A 25,420-nucleotide genomic window follows, 5' to 3' on the forward strand; every position below is an offset into this window, starting at 1 on the left:
TCTCATAATCCACTTTCAATTTGCAACTAGGAACTTGCATGGTAGCGTTAATTGATTGTTGCTAGACCCATTTTGGGCTAGTGGGATCGCCTCTGTCTGCAGAGGGGATTTACCTCTACAACAATGACTCATTTGGTACCTCCTAAGTTCTCACTTCATACAAGCACCTACACCATCATGCTCACCATTTCCATGTCATGTTTTAAAATAGATCCATTTATGTTGATTTTTTGACTTCTTGTGTTGTTGACTCAACTAATAAAAACTACATGCTGACCTGAACTACCCTGCACAACCATTTGACCATATCTAATGCTTTCTAAATGACATGTCCATTTTTTTAAATGATTCATAAATCAGGTCAAAGCAATGTTGCATGAAAAATGTGTCATTCTCACTATCATCAATGATGTAAAAGTGATACTCCTTTTTGAAAGGAGTTCGGATTTTCCACAGTGCTCATGTTTAGTAGTCGACGTTTCGAGTCTGAAACTAGACTCATCATCAGGACAAAATGTGAGGAGAAAGAAGAAAATGATAGGTATAAATATGAAGCCCAGGATGCGAAGACCAACAGCCGACTCTTTGTCATATTTGATGATTTAATTAATGTCTTTTAAGTTTTTTACAATTTAATTATTTTAAAAAACTACCCTGCAATTATTTTAATTTAATACTAAATTTTATATTTTGTCTTATTTTCTCATTATGCCTCATAATTAAATTATGGTTTTTGCTTATTTTATGGTGTTAATCTATATCTTCAATAATAATATAAATAATAAGAACAAAATAATAATATAGAATTAGAATAACATTAATAATAACAAAATAAATATAATCAAAAAAGCATTAAATATTATAATACTAATAAGAATAATACTAAATGATCTAAGAATTACAAAATGAAATTCTAATAACAAATAAATTAATTTATATGAAGACATAATAAATAAACTCACAAAACAATAATAATAAAATAAGCAAAAACCATAATTTAATTATGAGGCATAATGAGAAAATAAGACAAAATATAAAATTTAGTATTAAATTAAAATAATTGCAGGGTAGTTTTTTAAAATAATTAAATTGTAAAAAACTTAAAAGACATTAATTAAATCATCAAATATGACAAAGAGTCGGCTGTTGGTCTTCGCATCCTGGGCTTCATATTTATACCTATCATTTTCTTCTTTCTCCTCACATTTTGTCCTGATGATGAGTCTAGTTTCAGACTCGAAACGTCGACTACTAAACATGAGCACTGTGGAAAATCCGAACTCCTTTCAAAAATCACACCACAGTAATCTGCAAACTAAAAAATGTGATACTCCTTAATCACATCACATGACTCGTCAGTATTAACCCTACCATCAACATTCAATTTTGCATGCTTTTACTTAACATGTACGAATATGGACACTTGGTCTGAGTGATAGTACTCACTCTGGATATATGTCTGAGGAGAAAATGTGTAATTCTTAGAAAATTCTACCACTGAAAAGATTGTGCCTGGCTGGAATACTTTGCGAGAATGCTTAAATTCAGAAGCTTGCCACCAAGACTTGTGCGAGTGTTTGATATATTTATAGATTTGGTTCTGAAACACCCCCATGAATGATCGTGAAATAGAAATCTCATCCTCAATGTAGTTGATCCTCCTAAGCGCCAGAGTTGAAGAAGATGGTTGATTTCTCACGAAATACTCATATTGCTTCCATGTGACAGTGACATATGACATCCCAAACTGGTTGGGATCAATAAAAAAGTTCATATGGAATAATCCAAATCACCACATTCAATGCATCTTCTCCCACCTATACATATTAGGCTTGTAAAACAACTCTTCTGACTCCCTTTTTCACAATATTGATGAAAAAAAATCACGCATTGTAGGAGGAGGGTCGTCGTTATAGTTATTCTTGTAAAATTATCGGAAAATGCCACAATGAATTTGAAATTTAACATGATATCGGCAACAACATGTGTCACAGATTGTATTAAACCTAATAAACCATCGTTTCAATTTTTGAGACATCCTTATGGATATCTTCACATGGTTATTTCTTTCCTGAAATTCCTCGAATAATGCAACTTCTATCATTTCTACAACATGCTTAGCGTGATCTACATACTCACCTTTACCTATGTAATTTCGTACGACATGCTTTCTATCTGGAATAACATGGGAATGAATCTCACAAAACTCTACCACAAGTGCTCTGATTCTTGTTGTAAGCATGTATTGGTAGGGTTTCCTAGTGATAAGATCCCAACAAGAAGATTCATCATTTTCATTTACTCGAACCTTGAATTTGGTATGCTTATGTAATGTTTTTCTCGAGACATGGAGCAATTTTGACATTGTTTCCAACTTTTGTTGTCTTGATGTACTTGGTGCAAAATTAACAGATGTAATTTCCATATTCGCAGCTCGAACATCGAATGTAATTTATTTTCCAAACATAGTGAACACCTTTGATATATTTTCAGTGGCATTCATACATGTCTTCCTACTTTTAGCATCTTGGACACCCAAAATCTTTGTGGCATGTTTTAGTTTCTTATGTTTGATCAACCCATGTAGTATCTGAGCTTGTGCAACAAATGAATGTTTCTCAAAATATTATCGAATGATGTTATTGATATTCTCTCTAACAATGCAAGTAGGGATAAACTACCCAATATCCTCCATTGTGCTTGCATCCAAATTTATGAAAACCTTCCACCCCTTTCCAAACCACCGTAACTCCCTGTTATCCTATCAACTTGAGAGGAAACAACTTGTTCTTCTGGTGGTTGATAAAATTAATAGGGAAAATATTCTTCCTCTAGTGGTTAATTAGCTTGATATGGCACATATTGTTCCTCTAGTGATAATTGATCAACTTGATAGGTCACATGTTGTTCCTTTAGTGGTTGATAAAATCGATAGGGCACATCTTCATCATCATTTGGTTGATTAACTTGATAGGAAACATCTTCTTCCTCATGTGGTTGATCAATTTCCATCCCTACATAGTGGAATACAAAATATACTTGTAAGTTAAGTGAATCACCAACATAATATGCCTTTGGATGGGAGTTTGAATAGGAGCTCCTGCGCTTCTGTATCCCTGCCTTTTGCGGCCCTCGACAGGCCTCCTGCCTAGCAGCCCCTGCTGCTGGGCCCTCTCCTGCTCAACCCCTTGGCTGTTGGCCCCCGCATTGGTATTTTTTAGTGCCCTCATCCTCTGCTTTTCGCTTCCTGTGGACCCTCACAGGCTTCTTGCCTGGCAGCCCCAGCTGCGGGGCCGCCATCTCCCTCTTTTTCTTGTCCTGCTTTCAGTCCTTGCCCTCCTCTGGTCAGTGCCGAGATTGGCCTCCCTCTACTTCACTCATGGCTGGGATTGATCCCTTCCAGTAGAAAGACAATGAAGACCAGGCGGAAATTTTTGCTTCTCTCATTTCCAAAAATACTTCCTCAAGAATTCGACCTACAGCATCAAAGTTTGTTAAGAAGTTGGCTGACATTCCAGAAATCTCTCTTCCTCCCAGTCTCCCAAGGAAGGCAACGATCTCTTTGGCTGAGAGAGGTTTGGTAGGACAGTTTACTGGTCTCTGGCCATCTCCCAGAGTGGTCCAGAAATGGGTGGAGCATAACTGCAACGCAAACATTCAAGGGAAAATCGCCATAAGATTTTGTGGAAGGGGCTACTACACTTTCCTCTTTGAAACCAAAGAAGATCGGAACCTCATCTTCAGAAATGGTCCCTACTTCATGGACTCGAGAGGTCTCTACTTGAAAATATGGTCCCCTGACTTCGATTCAGAAATGGATATCCCAAACGCAGTTCCGGTCTTGGTTCGCCTGCCTCACCTCCCTCTGCATTACTGGGGGATGAATCGGTTAAAGCTATTGGGAATGATGTGGGAAAATACATTGACAGATGTGAACCAAAGGATAATATGCATGCTTGTGCAAGGATCTGTGTTGAAGTCGACTTAGGAAAAGGCCTGCCGGAAGCTATCAAGATCAAAGTGGACCAATGGACCCATATTCAGCAGCTGGACTACGAACAAATCCCATTCAAATGTAAGGTATGCCATGAATATGGTCATTTTGCTAATAGGTGTAGTAAGCTAAAAGTAAATGAAATGAATGAAAATGCTGAAGCTAGCGAAGGCACATGGGAGCAAGTAAAAAAAAATAAATCAAACCCCATTCAGTCTGGCCCTAAACCTAAGCCCCCCCCGGAACCCCAAGCCGCTCCCCTTCCCCCCCTTCCCATCTTGACTCAACCTTTCCCCTCCTCTTCCAACCCCTTTGAATCCCTGGTGGACGAAGACCCTTCCTCCCCCCCTTCGTCTCCCTCAGCCACTGCTCTAGTAGTCATTCCTTCCCCTTCTCAGACCCTCCCCTCCCCACCCCCTACCATAGAACGTATCCTAACAAGAAACAAACTCAAAGAAGCAAGCTACACCTCAGACCCTCCGAAAAAAGCAGGCAGGAAATCAAATAAAGAAATAAGAGACGAAACAACAGCTAAAGAAATGGCCATGGGCACACAACAACCGATGGACTCTTTCTTGGACAAGCAAAAAGGAAGCGGGGAAAAGACAAAGGAGAAGAGTGGGGCTCACCAAAAAACCAGTAAGTAATGATATTGGTCTCTTGGAATTGTAGGGGTCTGGGCTCCTCTCTAAAATCCAACGCAGCCTGGGATTTAATCAGTCATGAGAAGCCAGATTTTTTCCTAATCCAAGAGACCAAAATGTCCAACTAAGACTTTCAAACATTTACAAAAAGATACAAAAGCTTTGCAGAAACAACAACGGATTCATTGGGCACCTCAGGAGGAACAGGTACATTTTAAAACAAGAAAAAATGGGACCTCATCATACAAAACTCAACTTACTGGTGGGTCAGAACTGACCTCAAAAATAAAATCACAAAAGAAGAATTTACCGTGCTCAACATCTATGCTCCAAACCACTATAGGGATAAAGCATACTGTTGGGAATCTATCAATTCAGAGCTGCAGGTTTGTCAAAATAGGAACACAGTTTTGGGTGGTGACTTGAACTTAATAAGGAACATTGAAGAAAAAATAGGAGGGAAATTCCTTGCTGACCCTTCAAGAGATGCTCTGGAAACAATAATAGAAACTCACAAACTCATCGACATCCCACCTTGCAATGGTAAATTTACATGGAGCAATAAGAGAGCAGGAACTCATAACATCAAAGAGAGACTTGACAGGATCTTGATTCATGAAAGAATAGTTGCAGGTTTCTCCTCAATAAAAAGTAAGATCGTCCATGCCACAGCATCAGATCACAAGCCTGTGGTCTTGATTCTAGACAGAATAGGAAATCTCGGCCCAATCCCGTTCAAATACAATAAAATTTGGGATAGCAAGGAGGACTTCCGCAAGATCATCAAAGAAAGTTGGGAGACGGAAGTCATTGGCTCCCCTCACTATGTCTGGGAATCCAAATTAAAATCCCTAAGAGCAGCAATCAAAAAGTGGGCAAAAGAGAATGCAATATTAGAGAAAAACAAAAGAATCGAGCTACACAGAAAATTGGAAAAATGGAATCAGGAAAAGGAGGACCAACAAATCTCAAAGGAAGAGCAATCACAGGAAAATGAAATGTTCAGGGAACTATATAGGTAGAACAGAGAAGAGGAAGAGGAGCTGAGACAGAAATCGAGGTGTCTCTGGCTCAGTGCGGGAGACAAAATCACTTCTTTCTTCAATAATAACCTCAAGCTCAGAAGCGCAGGAAATAAAATAGATAAAATCACTGTTGAGGGAAAAGAATTAAGAGAGCAAGAGGAAATCAAAGAAGCTGCCCACAATCACTTCAAAATTCTCTTATCTGTAGACCTCCAGTATATGGAGAGCGTGGACTTTCTGCAACCAGTCGATTGTAAAATCAATGAGCGTCAAAACAACGATTTGGATCAAGATGTCTCGGAGGAAGAAATAAGAGAAGACATGTTCAGCATGCAGCTCGACAAGGCCCCCGGACCTGACGGCTTCACATCTGCTTTCTACCGAACTCACTGGGATATTATAAAGAAAGACTTTGTAAGGATGGTCAAAAACATCTTCAAAAAAATCAAGATGGGTGAAAACACAAAAACCTCCCATTTGGCGCTTATCCCCAAGGATCCTAACCCCTTCTCCTTTGATCGCTTCAGACCCATTTCCCTCCGCAATGTCTCCTACAAAATAGTTACCAAAATCCTGGAAAATAGACTGAAAAATCTTCTGCCCTCCCTTATCTCAGAGAACCAAGGAGGATTCATCCCTAAAAGACAAATAACGGACAATGTCATTCTGATCCAAGAAGCCATTCACAGCAATTTCCATAGAAAGGAAAGAGGTATGATCATAAAACTTGATATGACAAATGCCTTTGATAGGGTCAATCATCAATTCTTAGCTGCTGTCCTCCGAAAGTTTGGAATATCCAACAAATTCATAAGCATCATTATGGAATGTATTTCAAATCCTTGGACAACCCCCCTAATCAATGGCAGGCCCAGTCGCTACTTCCGAAGCTCCAGAGGATTGAGACAAGGCTTCCCCCTCTCACCCTTCCTCTACATCATCATGGCAGAAACCTTAAGCATACACCTGGAAAATCTAAGGAAGAAAAATGAGATAACAGGGATCAGCGTAGCGAGAGGAATAAAAGAAATAAATCACTCGCTCTTTGCTGATGACACACTCTTAATAGGTGGAGCCTCAAGCTTAATCATAAGGAGATTCAAGAGAACCCTGAACACCTTCCTGGCTGTCTCAGGGGGATTGCTAAACAACAATAAGTGAAAAATTTACAGTTGGAATGTCTCTCTCCAAGTCATGCAAAGAATCTCTCAAATCATGGACATCCCAGTTCAAAGAAACTAGAGCCACTTTTCATACCTTGGCCTTCTGTTGGCAAAAGAAGTTGTCAAGTCTGAGATTTGGAATAAGCAGATTGAAAAAATGAGAGGGCTTCTCCACAGTTGGGGGCTGTCGTGGCTAAATCTTGCGGGCAAGACCATCCTCATAAAGGCTCTCCTCTCAGCCCTCCCCATTTATCAATATGCTGTCACTCTGGCCCCAGCTAGTATACACAAACATTTGGAGTTAATCATGAGAGGCTTTCTCTGGCAGGGAGGGAAACAAGATACAAAAAAATTCAGTTTGGTCCGCTGGGATCAGGTAATCCTCCCTTTCGAAAAAGGGGGCATAGCAATCAAAATTCCAAGCCTTACCAATAAAGCGATGGGCTTCAAACTGGTGTGGAGAATGCTAATGGAAAAAGGCAGCTGGTGGGTTGAGGCTCTCAAAAGAAAATACCTCAATGGGCAGCACTCCAAGGTTCTCACTGATTTGATAGTGGAAAGACCATGCACTCCGGTTTGGAGACTTATCAAAAAAGTCATCCCCCAAATCAAAAATCATATCTCAAAGTCACCTGGAAACGGAAAAGAAATAAATCTTTGGACTGATAGAATTATGGGATTGGAGCCAAGAAACCTCCTCCAGCAGTTCAGACCCCTAAAATTATGGATGGAGGCTAAAAACTTTCATTCCTTATTCGATATCTCGGTTTGGGATCACAATAGTTGGTTTGCTTGGAGGGATCTCCCCCTCCCAAACCACCTCAATAATCAATGGGAAGACCTCAAGAAAACGCTGATGGGAGCAGCTCCATTAAACAAAATTGTTCATGACAACTTCATCTGGGATCCTAGCGGAGGCCAGTTCATTGTAAAAGATGGGTATAAACTCCTCCAATCTAGAAACAATCTAGATAACTGGAATCTTCGGTCAGTAATGTGGAAAACCGAATGCCTCCCAAAGATAAAATTTTTTGCATGGACCCTCCTTAAAGGGAAGATCCTCACTGCTGAAAATCTAAAAAAAAAAGGGATTCATGGTCCCTCAATTTGTTGCCTCTGCTGCTTGGAGGAGGAGAGCAGTCAACATCTTTTCCTAGATTTCCCTTTTGCTCAACACTGCTGGAATCAAATTATCAGCCCTCTGAGGCCTACCAGAGAAACCTTCAATCAGCTCACAACCCTCAATAGAAACTGGGAGAAAAGCTACCCCCATGCAAGAAAAGGAAAATCCACCATCACTCGCCTATGGAAATGTATCCCTTCTACTCTCTGTTGGCATATATGGCTCTCTAGGAACAATTGCATCTTTAAAAACCAAAAACCAAACCCAGCTCGCACTCTGGCCAAGACTGTGGGCCTAGTTGCAGAAATGATAAGTGCCAACACTGTTACAAAAACTGATCACTCCAGTTGGCAGAAGGAAGAGGAAGAATGGTACAATAAATTCCAGTTGGTCTATTCCAAGAATAAGCAGTCTCCAGCAAATGCAGGTAAGGGGGGAAAAAATTGGAAACTCAGGGGATCTCAAGAAGACATAGAACAGTGGATACAAGAGCAAAAGAATTTCACTCTCCAGTTCGATGGCGCATCCAAAAACAACCCTGGTCAAGCAGGGGTAGGGGGAATAATCACAGACCAAAATGGGCAAGTTATCACCACTTATGAATGGGGATTGGGAAACATGACGAACAATATGGTAGAGGCCTATGGCCTTCTTCTAGGTACTTGCATCCTCAAAAAACTGCAAGCCAAAAATCCAGTCATAATTGGCGATTCGACAATTGTGATTGCAGCTATGGTCTTAGGGGGAGATTTCAAGAAACAGGCCCTCAACAAAATCAAGCACAGGATCAAGGATAATTCAAATCAGCTGGGGAACATCCAATACAAGCATGTCATGAGAAACCACAATAGCAAGGTGGATTCTTTAGTCAATAGCACAGTCAACAGACCCACACGACAGGTCTGTGAGAATGAACACACTTATGACAAACCAATTCCATAAGTTGGCTCTCTCCTCAGTCGATCTCGTGACTCAAGGCTACAACAGTCACCTCAATAAACATTCTGCCTCTCTCCTTAACTCTTGCAATTGGACATCTGATTCCCTCCTCTCTGACAATGTCCATCATTACATCAAAAGCATTGTCAATGAAATCTATAGGCCTATGGAAAATCTGTACTGGACAATGGATTGGGAAGAGTCTTGTGACAAAAGCAACCAGAAGCTAGGCATCAGTCATCTCGCAATCCTCAGAGGCTGCTCAAGAAATACTCGAAACGACATTTGGGACAGGAAAATATTTGAGCAGCCTGATTTGCATTCAGAGGCCCCATTACCTGAGTTGGCTTATATACAGCATGAGGTGCCTCAGTTTAGCTAGTTCAGTGCTTCAGTCTCGCTCTGCCATCTTGGAAAAGGCTTGTGCTTCAGTCGTGCTCCCTACAGATCATCTCAGGTGGCCAAAAGCTCGAGTATCAGTCGGTCTAGTTCACTCTCAGTGCTCCTCAGTCGAAGAAGTTCTTCAAACTCTGCCTGGCGAGGTACTGATTGTATCTTTCGGGATTGTATTTTCTATCTCTCTAACAGTCTTATTGTCTATTTGAATCAGATTCTCCCAACCTCGTCAGCCATCGCTTCTCAGTTCTCAGTTTCCCTGTATATTTGTCTCCATCCTCTCGTCATCTTCTCTGTTCTCTTCCGCAGAAGCTGCTCCCCCCCTGACCCTGCTTCTCCCTGCTTCCCGTCCTCTCTCTGTGGAGCCTCGAGCCTTCCTCTAATCTACTCCTCTCCCATTCATTTGATCTACCAATCTTCTCCCTCCAAAACACCCGTCAACCTTTCTTCTCTTCTCTGTAGCATCTCTTTTAAGCTCTGCTTCAAGATTCCCAAGACTATTCAAGGCTCGTCAACAATGTCTGAAAATCCTCTCGACCGTGTCATTACCAACAGTAGTTGCACCCTTTGTAAAGCGCACTGCTTCATGATCGCCCACTTTGTCAAGTACTTCAATGATCTCAAATAAAAAGTTCAGGCAGATAGCAAATCCAAGAGGAAAAAGCTGGAAAAACAGAAGGCGGAAATAAAAAGCCTCAAAGAGAAGTGAAATCACCTAGAAGAATCCATCAACCACATAAAAACTATGACCCAAAGCATGCAAGGGGGGGCCTCTACAAATAACAGTGACAAAAAAGAGCCACCGCCCGATGATTCAGTAAACCAATTTATGTAAACCATCTTATGCTCTGTAAATACTGCTTGCTCCTAGGACAGTTCATACGACAATATAGCCATTATATCTTCCAAGTCTTAAATCTAAAGTCTAGTGAATTGGATCAAGGGACTGCATGCCCATTTTGGATCCATTCAGCTTCACTTCCTCCAATATATGTAACAGGACTTGTTCCTTTGCTGAAGTTTTTTATAATATAACAGTAATCGATCTTGTTAAAAAAAAAAAGTGAATCACCAACATAAGACAAGTGAATAATAGATTTACAACTGTTTATTTAAGAAATAACCATAGGTGGAAGGTCATGATATGATTTGTTGGGTATTCTCCCTATTTTACTTTGAATTTAGGGATATCCAATGGTGTCTTGGTTGACATGCCGGGGGGGGGGATTGTTGATTATGAGCAATCGAATCATTTGTGAGTTTTGTCAAATCTGAGAGATTTAAATAAGTGACGAATGGTATCTTGTTGGTGTTAGCCATGATGTAATGACCTTGTGTGTCAACATGGGGTGACATCCTAGTTAAAAATCAATTTGGAAACTCTAGGGTTCTAGTCATAAAATTTAGGGAAAAATTAAATGAAAAACAAGTTGAGACTTGGAAGCTAGGTAAAAAAAGTTAATTACATGGACCAAGGGTTCTAAGTTGGAACATGAAAAGAAAAGGGTTTCGAGCTTAGGGAAAGATGGGTCGAAGAAGAGCGCACCAGTAAAATTATCGACCTATGTGTCTGCCAAAAGGGTGATTCCGAATATGGTGAAAGGTAAAATAATTCCTCCTTAGTCAAAGATTCCTTTATAGGTTAGTACACTTCAATTCTCCTCATCTATTGATGGGTCAAATCATGAGTATGAATCCTCTTCTTTAGAAGAGGAACTCATTTTATATTGGAAAACAAAATTTTCATGATGATGTGAATTGTATGTAGGAGGCACCTGAAGATGATATAATCCCTATGAAACATGTAACTAATGACAAGTGTTATGTTATGAGAAAGAAATCAATTGGAAAGAAAGGAAAGAAGTAAAAAACACCTGAGATTGTTGCATCTGTAAGCACACCTAAACACATACATTTTCTTTAGGAAAACAAAATGAATCACATATATAAGACAAAGTGAAAAATAAATGGTTAATTTTCCCTTTAATTCTAATGTGTGAAACAATCAACAAAAAAGGTTTTGTGTATGAGAAAAAATCCTAAAAATACCTAATGTCCTTCTGCTCAAGTAGTAACTGGGCCTTGTGAATATTTTAGAATAGGGTATTGGGGCCACGTCATAAATGTCACTGGTGATGCTTCCAGTAACCAAAAAACCAACCAAGATATGGAGAGGGTTATAGTGGCTTGATGTACTAGGGCTACACCCCAAAAGAGATGGCGACGCTTCCAGTAGCCTGACCAAAATCACCTCAGGTCTAAGTGCTCACACACTTCAACCTATAGGGAAAGATGTGCTAAGATTTGGCCACTAAGTTACCTGCATCCAGTGGGAATGGATGACTTAGCTTCTGGTTATCAATTTTGGACCAAGAACCCCTACCACGTGTCAGGAGACAACATGAAGGTTTGTGATAATCCACCACCTAAGCCTTAACCCCTTCACGAGTTTCTTTCCATGTATCGTATTTGTCACTGGACGATGCAAGATTTTAAAGTCCCTAAAATATAACTTTCTAGGTGAAAATGTGAAGTGGGGTTACACTTTTGTGAGAATTGCTCACGAAAAATTAGTGAATGTACATTTTTGGCCAAAGTATTCAATTTTTCGGTTGAACTATTTAATTTTTTTGGTCGAACTTTATTTTATTTTTATTTTTTAAATTTTTGCGGCTGAATTTTAAAGCTAACTTTCGATTGAAAGTTTGGTCGTTTAAGTTAACAACAACCTCAAATATTGTGCAATGGATTTTTTGCCAGAGGGGGAAATCCGACCACTGGTTTTTTCAGCTAAAAAACTCATTATATATATTTGGGTCGTGAAGCCTGTGCAATTGTTTCACATTGTATATAATTGTTGTTTCTTTCGAATTATTGTTTGGCATTATTGTGAATTTTTTGTTGCAGGTCTGTTTGGTGCTGGAGGTATTGTTGCAGGTCTCTTGAGGTTCAATTTTTTTCGCATTATATAGAGTTGATATTTCTATTGAATTTTGGTGTCATTGTGAATTCATTTTTGCAGGTCTGTGTGGCGTGGGAGGAATTCTTGCAGGTTTGTTGAGTGGTGGAGGTTTGTTTTTGCAAGTCTGTTTGGCGCTGGAGCTATTGTTGCAGGTCTGTTGAGGTTCAAATTTTTCACACTGTATTGAGTTGTTCCTTTGTATTAACTTTGGCCATTGTTGTGAATTTATTTTTGCATGTCTGTGTGGCGTTGAAGGAATTCTTGTAGGTACTATGTCGGGCGGTGGAGGTTTGTTGGTCGCATCCTCGTGTCAATTCGAACCCGCTGCATCAAAAAATCAGTTATGGGAAAGTCACCACCTTTGTCGCTGTTGGAATTCTGTTTCTTTGTATGTCTAGAATGTTGTTGAATCATAATTAGAAATAATTCAATTAAATTTTCTTTTAAAAGAAACTAAAAATATCAATAAACCCCACCATCAATGCCACATTGTTTTCAGGTTCAAGGGACCAATTGAATCATTGTGACGACAATAGATAATACTTTTTTTTGAAGTTACTGCGTTTGTCACTGTTGGGCTTTTGCTTCTTTTCTGCTTGCCTTGATACTCTGCTTTTTATTTTGTTTTGAGGGTTGGCATCAGTGACAATTGGGAGGTAGATCTGGGTTTCAGATGGGTTTTCGTCTAGGGGTTGTAGGATACTTTTTATTTGTTTTCGTTTGGTCATTTTGGTCCAGTACCATGATATATGAAATTTTTTCACATCAGTGCAGTCACCTCCTTTGTCGTATGCTACCACAATAAAATGTGTAAGATACAATTTTCACATAGTATTCATATTATTTCTCTAATAATACCTTAATCCTCAAAGAGAGAAGTTCAAAAGATTTATTTTCAATAGTTTTCTTTCCAATTTGTCTTTCATGGTTTGATATTGTCTTCATTGTCAATAACCACCCCTTACCTCTTCAAGGCATTCTATCACTGCAAGCTACTGACAAAGATAATAGTTGAATCTAGTTATCTTTATATTTACAATTAAAAGCTTCTAACATGTACATTTTCAAATTATCTGGCAGTCCCAAACAAATAGTTGACAAAGAAGTAGCATGCCACTTTCTCTAGTTTTTATAATGACCATTTCTTCTTAGCAAGTATGATACTGGAAAGAAGTTAGAAGCTATCAGTAACCTACTCTATGTGACTTCGATAACTACTTAGGGCTATCCTATTATAAAACATTGTCGAACATATTGTTTAGTTACACATATCTCTTGAAAGAGAATATTTCTAAACACTATTTTGAAATGCCTTTGCAGGGTATATCAAAACAATCTATGTTGCGTGTGTGAACTATAGGATCTTTTCATATTGGAATCATTTTATAAACCATTATGAGAATTTAAGTTTTAATAATCAACTTCAGTGTGAGCTCAACATAGAAATAGATTAAAGTAACATCTTAAATGACAAAAAAGTTCCTCTCTTGTAAAAATCAATTTGCAAATCTATAACTATTTGAAAAGGGTATATACATAAATGAATGTATGTAAATTATTATATATGTCCCTTGGCCACTCCTAAGTCTTATCAATACCTCAAAAAAATAGTTTTCAGCATGGTTGCATTACTCAAAGAAGAAAGTGTACAAAAGTACACTGCTTAGCTAATTTTTTTGGTTAGCCACTATACACTCATTTGCCATAAACAGTCTATTCATGTGGTAAAATTTCAACAAGCTATTGCACTGAATTATCCTAGTTGTCCCTTCACTTGGATAAGTTGAAAACGAAGGGACCAAGTTGGATTATAAATTGGTCCCTTTATCGTTGGCTTTATAATCATCATTTGATCCAAAAATAACTTGCATAAGCAATGCAAAATTAGATGTAAAAAGCATCGGGAAAAGTTAGAAGTAAAAAGAATTGAAAAGTAATTTAGACAATTGCGTATTAGTTCAAAAAATAGGCCATAGAAGCATTGCAAAATAACAAGTTAAAAAACAGTGGAAATTTTATATAAATCTATGCATATTATATCTAAAATTAGCTTGCAGAAGCAGTGTGAAATTAGAAGTAAGAATAACATTGGATAATTAATCTAAAAGTGGTTGGAAAAAGCAATAAAAATAACTCTTGAAAATGAATATTTTCTCACTTTATAAATACATTCATTTTCTCACTTCACAAATACAACATTGAGGGCACGTGGAAGGTTAATGAGAATATATCAGCATAAGCTACTGACTGTAGAGGAAGAAGAACGAAGAAGAAATAAGTGATTAAGTAGTAGTAAAATAACGTTGTGAGTTGTGGTTAAGTAGTTTTAGTTTCTTTTCTCCTCACCTTGATACTATGTTTTTTTGGGTTTTGAGGGTTGGAAGCAGAGATGGGTTTCCATCCGGGGTTGTAGGATACTTTGCATTTGGTGTCATTTGGTCGTTTTAGTGTAGTACCATGATATATGTATTTTTTTCATGTCAGTGCAATCACCACCTTTGTCATCTGCCCCTATCAGTCCTTTTCATTGCCTACTATTAGTCCTTGTCATTGCCTACTATTAGGCCTTGTCATCTGCTACTATCAGTCCTTGTACTTGTTGTTGCAGTGGGAAATTCCAAGTTTCTTAATCACCTTTTAAGGATTATTAGTTGAAGGAGAAGGATTAAATTGGTTGAACATGTTTCCAATAGTACTAGAGCTAAAAGATGATGTCCTAGACCTAGAGAATTAACCACTAGATGTGATTTAGAGGAATTCATATTTGTAGAAACAACCTTGGGGATTAACACTTTAGGCTTGACAAGAAATGGAGGAAAATGAGAGACTTTTACATTGCACATTACATTGTTATTTGTTATATTATTGTTTTCATTTTTGTTTAAAGAAAGAAAGAATAGAGTATTACAAGTACAATAAGCCTTTGTACTTTGATCCAGTTCATGTTTTCTTGAAGTCTGTATTGTTTTGTAGAAGTGTGAAGAAATAATAGAGTGTTACCTTAAATTTATGGATTTTTTTTTTTGTTTTTTAAATTGGAGTTTGTAATTCGTTGTAGTTTGTATTTTTTATATATTTAAATTGAAGTTTTCTGTACAAATATGTTTGTATTTCATTTTAAAAATTAGTTTATTTATAGTGAAACTATGCAACTATGCAACTCTTTGCTTATTCTTGCCCATGTTTAGATAATTTGTGAAATACAAGCCTATTAATAGATTTAATCTACATTTTGGAAGTTGTTTTCCCATTCCCATTGTAGTGGTAACCATAGTCAGTATGACGTCTTAACATAAAAACACCCTAATCTTTAAAGGAGCTTTCCATTTCCAAATCAATTGATACCACCATTTCCTCTATACATCCTCATTGACTATAGTTAAGGCCTCATATCCTAATTTAGTTGTTAAAATACCTAGAGAATGATTCCAAGGCCAAACTAGTGTATCAAACACATCCACGTCCTCTATAAACTTTTTATGGCCATGGTATTTGCAAAAGTAATATATTATTCATTGTATTAATTTTATTTTTTATAGGGATCAGAAAACCCATTAAACATGGTTAAAAAATGGACATTATACATTGAAGTTTCCTGTTATCCCAATCCAGTACAAGCAGTGATTATGTACGTGCTATACAATATTGCGAAGAACAAAGTTCCCCAAAGTAAAAGGGATGTACCTGGAAGGAAAAAAAATAATGAAGCATATTATATTACACTTATAGAAGGCTTAGGAACAACTAGGGACTATGGATCCAATGGCATTGTAGTCTTCACCAATTCTGAACTTGTGTGCAACTAGATGAAAGGTGTGTACCAAGTCAAAAAGGAGAAGTTAAAACAACTACATAGAGAAGCAAAAATTATTGCTAGTCAATTTCAATCATTTAGCATAAGTCATTGTGCAAATGTTAATAGGATGTCTAGTGATCTATTGTATGGGGAAATTCCAACTCAAGATTTGTGTGTGAAAGATGAATTGGTATCAAGAACCACTCCATCAAAATTTATTGATGAACATTGTAAGATATCTCTTATATGTGTGTGTTTTTTAGTTATAAATGTGGTGTCTTTAATGACCATGTGGTTCTTTCAATACTATACTAAGTGTGCCCCCATTGTGTAATCACTACCTAGTGAATTATCAGGGTGACAAGTTTAAGAAAATTTTGTATTTAATTCTCAAGATGTGCACTTTAGCATTTGTGTTTTTAGTCTTGAGTATATTTTAATTGAACATTTAAATATTGAGTATTTACTTGTTGTTTATATTTATCTTGGGCTGAAGAGAACTATACACCAAATAATTTTGAAGAAACCCTTAAATAGTTACATTTATCTGTCTTATTAATTTTTTGAATTATTGAGATTTTTAAATAGTAGTTTTAAATATTTTTAATGCATGAGGTAACTTGGGTTTTTTGAAATATCACAACAATATATATATATATATATATCCATCCATATATGGATCGAGGGTCTACGTCATTGCATGAGCAGTCACCACCTGATTCTTCGAGGTATAAACGAGATAGAGCATCAAATGAGTCTTGAGCATCAACTCACGTGCAACCTTCTATGCATGTCATTGAGATTGGTGATAAGTCGAGGAGAGTATCAGATGAATCATGGGAGGGCCATCATTCATTTCATCATCATCGTGGTATATATACGTTTATGTGCAAAATTACTTAAATAGTATTGGTATAATCATATGTACATACATATGGAATTGATTTTTGTCAAATAATATTTATTAATTTATAAATGCCATCTTTTTTAGAAGCATCTCTCACTAGGTCAAGGAGAGTATCAGATGAATCAATGGAGGACCATCGTTTGTTACATCATCATCGTGGTATATATATGTTTATGTGCAAACTTACTTAAATGATAAATTGGTAGAATCATATGTACATACATATTGAATTGATTTTTGTCAATTTAACTTTATTAATTTATAATTTCCATTTTTTTAGAAGCATCTCTCACTAGGTCGTCGCATGAGGGTGCTCAACCTTCTCTCGGTGGTCAACAAGATCAATCAACTCATGTACTTGGGTGTGATGGTGCTCAACCATCTCCGAGTGGTCGTGAATCTCAATCGGATCATGTACCTCCATTTGGTAAATTATATAATTTAAATTTATTTATGTTAAAACAAATTTGCATGTAAATAAATTGTATGTACATATACATGTATGTCTATTTTGCATGTATATAAATACATTGAAATGTTTTAATATTTATGTAATTATATTGAAGTAGGGGGTGAAAATGTTGAAGAAAGTCAACATAGGTGAAGGATGACATTTCAAGAAGAAGACTATACGCCAATTACCACATATTTGTCATATATTCATGATGAGCTTCCTTGGGAGACAAATATCCAATAATGTGAGTTACAAAGGTGTACATGTCATTATTCAAAATTGAAGGACAATGTTAGGAGGTTGGGGCTCCCCATAGAGAGTCGATAAAGCTTAGAAATAGTTTTGCACTCTCTAAGTACGTTTCTTGATATTTACAAGAACCTTGGGTGTTATGAAACATAGGAATTCTATGGGGCACAGTAATAAAAATATGGGGACAATAGGGGATCAACAATATTAATAAGGGATACAACTACAATAGTAATGGGGTAATCACTAGTATTATAGGGACCTAACATGCCCCTCTCCTTCAAAAAAAGTGTTGTCCTCAATGCTTGAGTAGTTCTGGATGCTTCTGTATAAAATTCTCATCCTCCCATGTGGAATCTTCAGTGGATAAGTTCTTCCACTTGATGAGATACTTCGAAATTGATCGATTTCGTAGCTGTCAGGTTCTTGTTTCTGTGACTGCTTCCGGTTCCAATATAATTTTTCCTTCCTCATCAAGTTCTGGCAATATTTTTTGAACTGGGAGCTTGTCGCCTATAACCTTCTTTAAACATGAAACATGGAAAGCTGGGTGCACTCGAGATGCTGCGGGAAGCTCCAATTTTTATGCCATAGTACCAATCTTTTGCAACACCTTGTACGGACCATAATACTTTGGTGATAATTTATTATCCTTCTTAGCTTGCTTGAGGGAAATTTGTTTATATGGTTGTAGCCGTAGGAATACCCAATCACCTACATCAAAACTTCTTTCACTGCGATGTTGATTTGCCTGTTGTTTCATTCTATTTTGTGCCAACACGAGGTTATCCTTTAAGAGTTGGAGGACTTGTTGTTGATGTTCGATGTGATGTTCCACTGCTTGAACCTTAGAATTTTCTCTTAAATATGATGTGATGGATGGTGGATGATATCCATAAAGTGCCATAAATGGGATCGTTTTTGTTGTTGTATGGAAGGAAGTGTTATACCACCATTCAGCCAAAGGCAACCATTTGACCCATTGTGTCTGTTTATCAGATACAAAGCAACGAAGATATCCTTCCAAACATTTGTTTACTATCTTAGTTTTCCCATCAGATTGAGGATGATAAGATGAGCTATAAGCTAACTGAGTACCAAGACAAGAAAATAATTCTGTCCAAAAATTTCCAGTGAAAATAGGATCTCTGTCACTTACAATAATCTTTGGGTTTCCATGTAGCTTTTGAATTGTTTCCATAAATGCAGTAGAAACTGTACTGGCTTTAAATGGATGTGATAATGCACAAAAGTGTGCATACTTGGTAAGTTTGTCAACTACCACCATGATGACATTCTTTCCCTCAGACTTGGGTAAACTTGTGATAAAATCCATTGAAACCTCCTCCCAACGTTGGCTTGGAATGGATAAAGGTTGTAATAGGCTTGGGGTCTTAATTGTTTCAAATTTATTTTGTTGGCAAACTAAACATTTTGCCACAAACTTTTGAATATCTGATTTAAGGCCATCCCAAAAAATTCCTTCTTAACCTTGTGGTAAGTTTTTAAAAATCCTGAGTGCCCTCCTAAGGGAGAAGTGTGCAATTCCATAAGAATATTTTGTTTGAGTTGTGAATTCTTATAGAGGTATAAGTGATATTTGTACCATAATGAATCGTTTTGCTAGCTAAATGTATCAGATGTACTGGAATCTTGTTGTAACTTTCGAATAAGTGTTCATACTTCTTCATCATTCTTCCATTCCTCCCTTGCTTCGTTTATCCAATTTGGTTGGATAATAGAAATGGCGCACACCAATGCTTCCACATCCTCATCCTTTCTTGAGAGTGCATCTGCCACCACATTTTGCTTCCCTTTTTTGTAGATGATTTCAAAGTCATAACCCAACATCTTTGTGACCCACTTTTGTTGCTCTTCAGAGGATAATCTTTGTTCTAAAAAGTATTTAAGGCTATCATGATCCGTTTTTACCTTGAAGTGTCTTCCCATTAGGTAGGGTCTCCATTTCTTAAGTGCATGTAGTATTGCCAACATTTCCTTCTCATAAATAGCTTTGGGTAAAAACTTTCCCTTGATTGGACGACTTTCAAAAGCAATGGGTCTTTCATCTTGCATTAAACAAGCACCAATTCCATTTCCTGAAGCATCACATTCCACAACAACGGTTTTTGTGAATTCCGGTGTAGTTAAGACCGGTGCTTTGCACGTTGCCTCTTTAAGATGTTCGAAGGCCTTTGTTGCTTCTGGAGTTCATGAAAATGCATCTTTCTTCAATAATTTTGTTAGAGGTGCTACTATTCTCCCATAATTCTTAACAAACTTGCGATAATACCCTGTCAACCCGAGAAATCCTCGCAGATGCTTTATGGCTGTGGGGATTTTCAATTCCTTAATGGATTTAATTTTGCTAGGGTCTACCTTAACTCCTTCATGAGATACAATATGACCCAGATATTCCACCTCTTGTACTCCAAAGAAACATTTGGATCTTTTTGCATATAATTATTTCTCCTCCAATAGTTGTAGCACCCTGTCAACATGTTTAACATGATCCTTCCAAGACTTGCTGTAGATTAGTACATCATCAAAAAATACTAACACAAATTTTCTAAGGAAGTGTTTGAAAATGGAATTCATCAAACCTTGAAATGTAGAAGGTGCATTGGTAAGGCCAAAAGGCATGAACAAAAATTCATAATGACCCTCATGAGTTCTAAATGTTGTTTTCAGAATGTCTTCAGTCTTCATTCTGATTTGATGATATCCTGAACGAAGATCCAACTTGGTTAAGTAAATTGATCCATGCAATTCATCCAGTAATTCATCAATGACAGGAATGGGAAACTTATCTTTAATAGTGAGCTTGTTGAGCTCCTTATAATCCGGGCACATGCGCCATGATCCATCCTTATTGTGCACCAATACTACTGGAGCAGAGAAAGAACTTTGACTAGGTTGAATTATACCAGCCTCTAGCATTTCTGCAACCATATGTTCAATTTCACTCTTTTGGGCATAGGGATATCTGTACGGCCTGATGTTTGGAGGAACACTTCCTAGAATCAGATGAATAGCATGATAATGATCACGAATAGGTGGGAGATCTTTGGGAGTCTCAAATACCTTGGAATGATTGTCCAAGACTTTTTGGAGATCTGGAGAAATAGATGATTCCGATGTGGAAACATATAGCGAAAATAATTGAGCAATTACACCTCTTTGTTCCTTTTTCAGAAGCTTTGTCATACCATTAGAGCTGATTATCTTTCCCGGTTTCACTGCAATACCCCTTAATTCAACTTCCTTTCCTTCGGTAGAAAATTTCATGAAAATTTCTTGAAAATTAAAAGCTATTGTACCCAAGGATTGTAGCCATTTGACTCCTAGTACAACATTAGCACTTCCCATTGGAATGGAAAGCATTGGGCTAGTCAATACATATTCTCCCATGGATAGCTTGATATTATGGCACTTTCCAGAGCAATTTATCATTCCTACATTTGCAATCATCACTTGACACTCTGGTGCTGGATATAGGAAACAATTCAATTCTTTTGCTACCTTACAATGAATAAAATTGTGGGTACTTCCTGAATCAATCAACACTATTACCTTTTTCTTCTTGATTTGTCCTTCTATCTTGATAGTTTGAGGAGTGGTAATTCCAGCCAATGCATTACAAGATATGGTCAGATTCATTTCTTCTTTATCTAGGCATTATTCCTGGAGTATATCCTCTTCCTTTGACATTTCTTGCTCCTTTTCTTCTTCCTCTTCACAATCTATGTAGAATAATTTCTTCTCAGCACACTTATGACATTTAGTGTATTTGCTATCACAACTGTAACAAAGCCCTTTTGCTCTTTTTTCTTCCAATTGTTGTGGTTTCAACCTTATAGGTTGTGGAAGGCTAGGGGTAACAACACTTCCATCTTTATAGTTGTGACTGGTATGCTTCCTGGTTGCCATAATTTTGCTTTCCATTTTTATTGCTAACCTGAATGCCTTCTCTAATGAATCAGGTTCCCAAAGGCGAACATCATGTTGGATATTATCCTTTAAAGTCCCTATGAGCACATCAATCCCATGCTTCTCTGGAATATTTTTTACCCTTATGTTCAATTTTTGGAACTTCTCAATATGCTCCATTATTGAACCATTTTGCTTGAGACTTATCAATTGGCTAAAAAATGTGTTGCGTTTTGTATCCTCATAATGTGCTATCAATTCTTCTGTAAAAATTGCCCAAGTGATAATTTGTTTACGAGAGCAAAGCCATTGATACCATACAAACTGATTTGGTTCCAAATATAAAGTTTCAATACGTACCTTTTGTGTGTTTTACACATTATTGAGATCAAAAAATTGCTCCATCTGTAATATCCATGTTGCGGGATCCTTGCCATCAAACTTCCTCATATCAATTTTTGGAATATGGTGGGTCTTCGATCCAACATTAGAGTCTATGGAATCATGATTAACATTTGTTTTGTTCTCAGCATGAGTTTCCTTTATTACCCTTTCACCATTAGTGACCATTTCTTGTAGCAACTTATTCATATTTATCTTCAATTCTTCCATCTTATCATCCATGCCATCTGTTTTAGCGTCCATGCCATTCATCTTAGATTCCATGCCATCCATCTTAGATTCTACACCTTTCTTTAAACAATCCATCTTAGCTTCTACACCTTTTTTTAAACCATCCATCTTAGTTTCTACATCTTTCATTTTAGATTCCGTTACTTTTTGTGCAAGTGACACTTGTTGCACTTGGTCTCGTAATTTTGATATATAATGTTTCATTTCTTCCTCTTCTTCATGAGTCATGCTAGAGCTTTCATGTTGTTTACTAGGTGTTTGCATTTTCTTTCCTTAGGGAATCAATTATCGATAATAATGCTTTACTATGCCCTTTGAATTCCTTCAAACTAATATTTAAAACCAAGCTTAAGCAAAAATTTCAAAAAACTACACACCTTTTTTCACTTTGTAGGAGCTTGATATTAAATCTGATGTGTCTCTGTAATTTCGGATCATCCAGTTCTGAAATTGTGACCTGTAGTAGCCCTCTGTGTCCTCTTTCCAATGCCACCAATCTGATCCAAATTGGATTCTCCAAGAAAGAGTTATGCACAATCTCCCAAGATGACCTAATTATAGACCTTTCTAGAAGAGTGAACTTGTATGAAGTGCCATGTGTCACTGTTTCAACCTATGGCACTAAAAAATATATACAAGAAACTACAGTCCATCCTCTTTCTGTACCTTCTTACAAAATTTCAATCCTATGCTCAGAGAGAAAGTTATGATGATTTTCCCCAGGTCACCTGTTTGGAATGTAATTCAGGAGACTGCAAAAAAGACCAACTTCCTCAGATCATATCTACACAAATATAGCGCGAAAATCTCTAAACTTCGGACCCAAGTTTTAGTGTGATTTCTTCTCAAATGGGTTTTTTTTTCACTTCTGAAACGTCACAGAAAAAAAGTTATAGCGAAAATTCTATGATGACCTATTTGGAGCAGTGAAACCCTAGAATCCAAAGCTATGATACCAAATGTTATGAAACCAACTCACAAAAAGATAGAAAAGAGAGATCAACGCCTTAGAATTCAACCTCTTTGAGGGGGCAACCTCCTTTACATTACACAAATGAACAATTCTTGGATGATTCTAATGACAAAACCTCCTTTCTATATATAGGAGTCTATGGAGTCACAATATAACCCAGCCGACCTAACAGTAATAATATAAATCCACAAAAATAACAATAGAGGGATTCTATGGGGCACAGTAATAAAAATATGGGGACAATAGGGACTCAACAATATTAATAAGGGATACAACTACAATAGTAATGGGGTAATCACTAGTAGTATAGGGACCTAACATTGGGCCAACAACTAATGGCTTTATAGATATGATGAGGTGTTGTAAGGAAACAATGATGGGTCCTAATAAATGGGCTGAGGTAAATAGGAGGGTTACAAAAGAACAAGCCAAATCTATGTTTAATTTTAAAGAAGGTCCAAAAAGAAAGATGTTGAAGGTGCAATATTTCAAGGACCTTGAAATAACCCACCATTTATATGACAAGTTCCTTGCAGCGTATGGAAACTTTCCATGGAGTGACAAGGTTCCACATTATTTTTCCTGATTATTTTATCCAAAGTTTTTTTAGGGCATGAAACTTGATTATATTGACCTTTTTTATTGCTAATGGAAAAACCTGTGAGCAATTTATGAAACCGACATTTCGGACTAGCTAGGTGAGTCCATCATCAGGGTAATGAGATCTTTATTTTGAGAAGAGAGAGTCAAGAATTTGTGAACCTATTAATAGAAGGATAGAGAGATAACTAGGGGCTTGTGAGGTCGGCTAGATTTTCATCTATTTACTGATAACTTAATTAAGCTGATTTTAATTTAGTTTAAAATTTTAATTTAATAATAAACTTAAAACTAAATTAAAAATAAAATTAATTTAGCCTAAATTAAAAATAAAGTTAAAATTAGTTTAACCTAAATTAATTTAACCTAATTTTAACCTAAATCTACTTAATTTAACTTAAAATAATATAACCTAAATTAATTTAACCTAACTTAAATTAATTTAACCTAAATTAATTTGATTTAACCTAAAATTAAATTAATTTAATTTAACCTAAATAACATTAATTCACCCTACATTAATTTTATTTAGGTTAAATTAATTTAACCTAAATAAAATTAATTTAACCTATATTAAATTAATTTAACCTAAATTAAAAATAAAATTAAAATTAATTTAACCTAAATTAAACTAATTTACCTCAATTAAATTAATTTAACCTAAGTTAAAAATAAAAATAAAATTAATTTAAACTAAATTTAAAATAAAATCAATTTAATTAATTAATTAATTAAATTAATTTTAAATTTAGTTTTTTTTTTTAATGTATTTATTTATTTATATGTTTATATGTATATATATATATATATATATATATATATATATATATATTTTAATTAATTTAATTTTTTTAAAACTATGAGATGTAACCACTGTCTCAAGGATTACTTTATTTTATTCAGTAAGGGTTTCCAGGTATTACTTAGTTTCAGACCATCATCCCTATTCATATTATTTGAGGATTTTTCAATTTCAATTGCCTCTTTAATTCTTCTTTTTAAATAGTGTTCTTCTTTATGGATTAATTTAGCTTGTTCCATACATATATAGTGAGAGGAGGAACAAGCGTGCTCAGCTAGACCTGATTTATCAGACCTATTTCTAGTGATATCATTAATGTGTTCTTTTAATCTTACTCCAAAGGATCTCCCTGTTTCCCCTATATAAACTTTACCGCAAGAGCAGGGAATCGAATAAACGCCTTTGTGATTCTTTGGGTCTATTGTGTCTTTAGCAGATTCAAGCATGTTTCTTATGGTGTTAGGGGGTGTGAAAGCTACCATAATGTTGTGCTTGGCGAGAACTCTGGCAATTTTATCAGTGGTTCCTTTGATATAGGGAAGGGAGATTCTAGGGTTTTCAGACGATTTTCTTTTTTGTTTATTGGTTAAGGAATCCTTGATTATTTTGCGGATAGTGTGATGTTGATAGCCATTGTCTAGGAAGACTTTATGGAGATGGATAAGCTCTTCTTCTAAATGTTCTGGGTCGGAGATTCTGGAGGCTCTGGTGGTTAGGGTTTTGATGACTCCCACTTTTTGTTTTGGATGGTGGTGGGAGTTTGCATGAAGATATCTGTCAGTGTGTGTCTGCTTTCTGAAGACCTGGTAGCTTAGCTTGCCATTTTGTTT

The sequence above is a fragment of the Pinus tabuliformis genome, chromosome 8 (genome assembly GCF_031772625.1).
Source record: "Pinus tabuliformis cultivar Carrire ecotype Pingquan chromosome 8, CPIR1, whole genome shotgun sequence".
Taxonomy (NCBI): Eukaryota; Viridiplantae; Streptophyta; class Pinopsida; order Pinales; family Pinaceae; genus Pinus; species Pinus tabuliformis.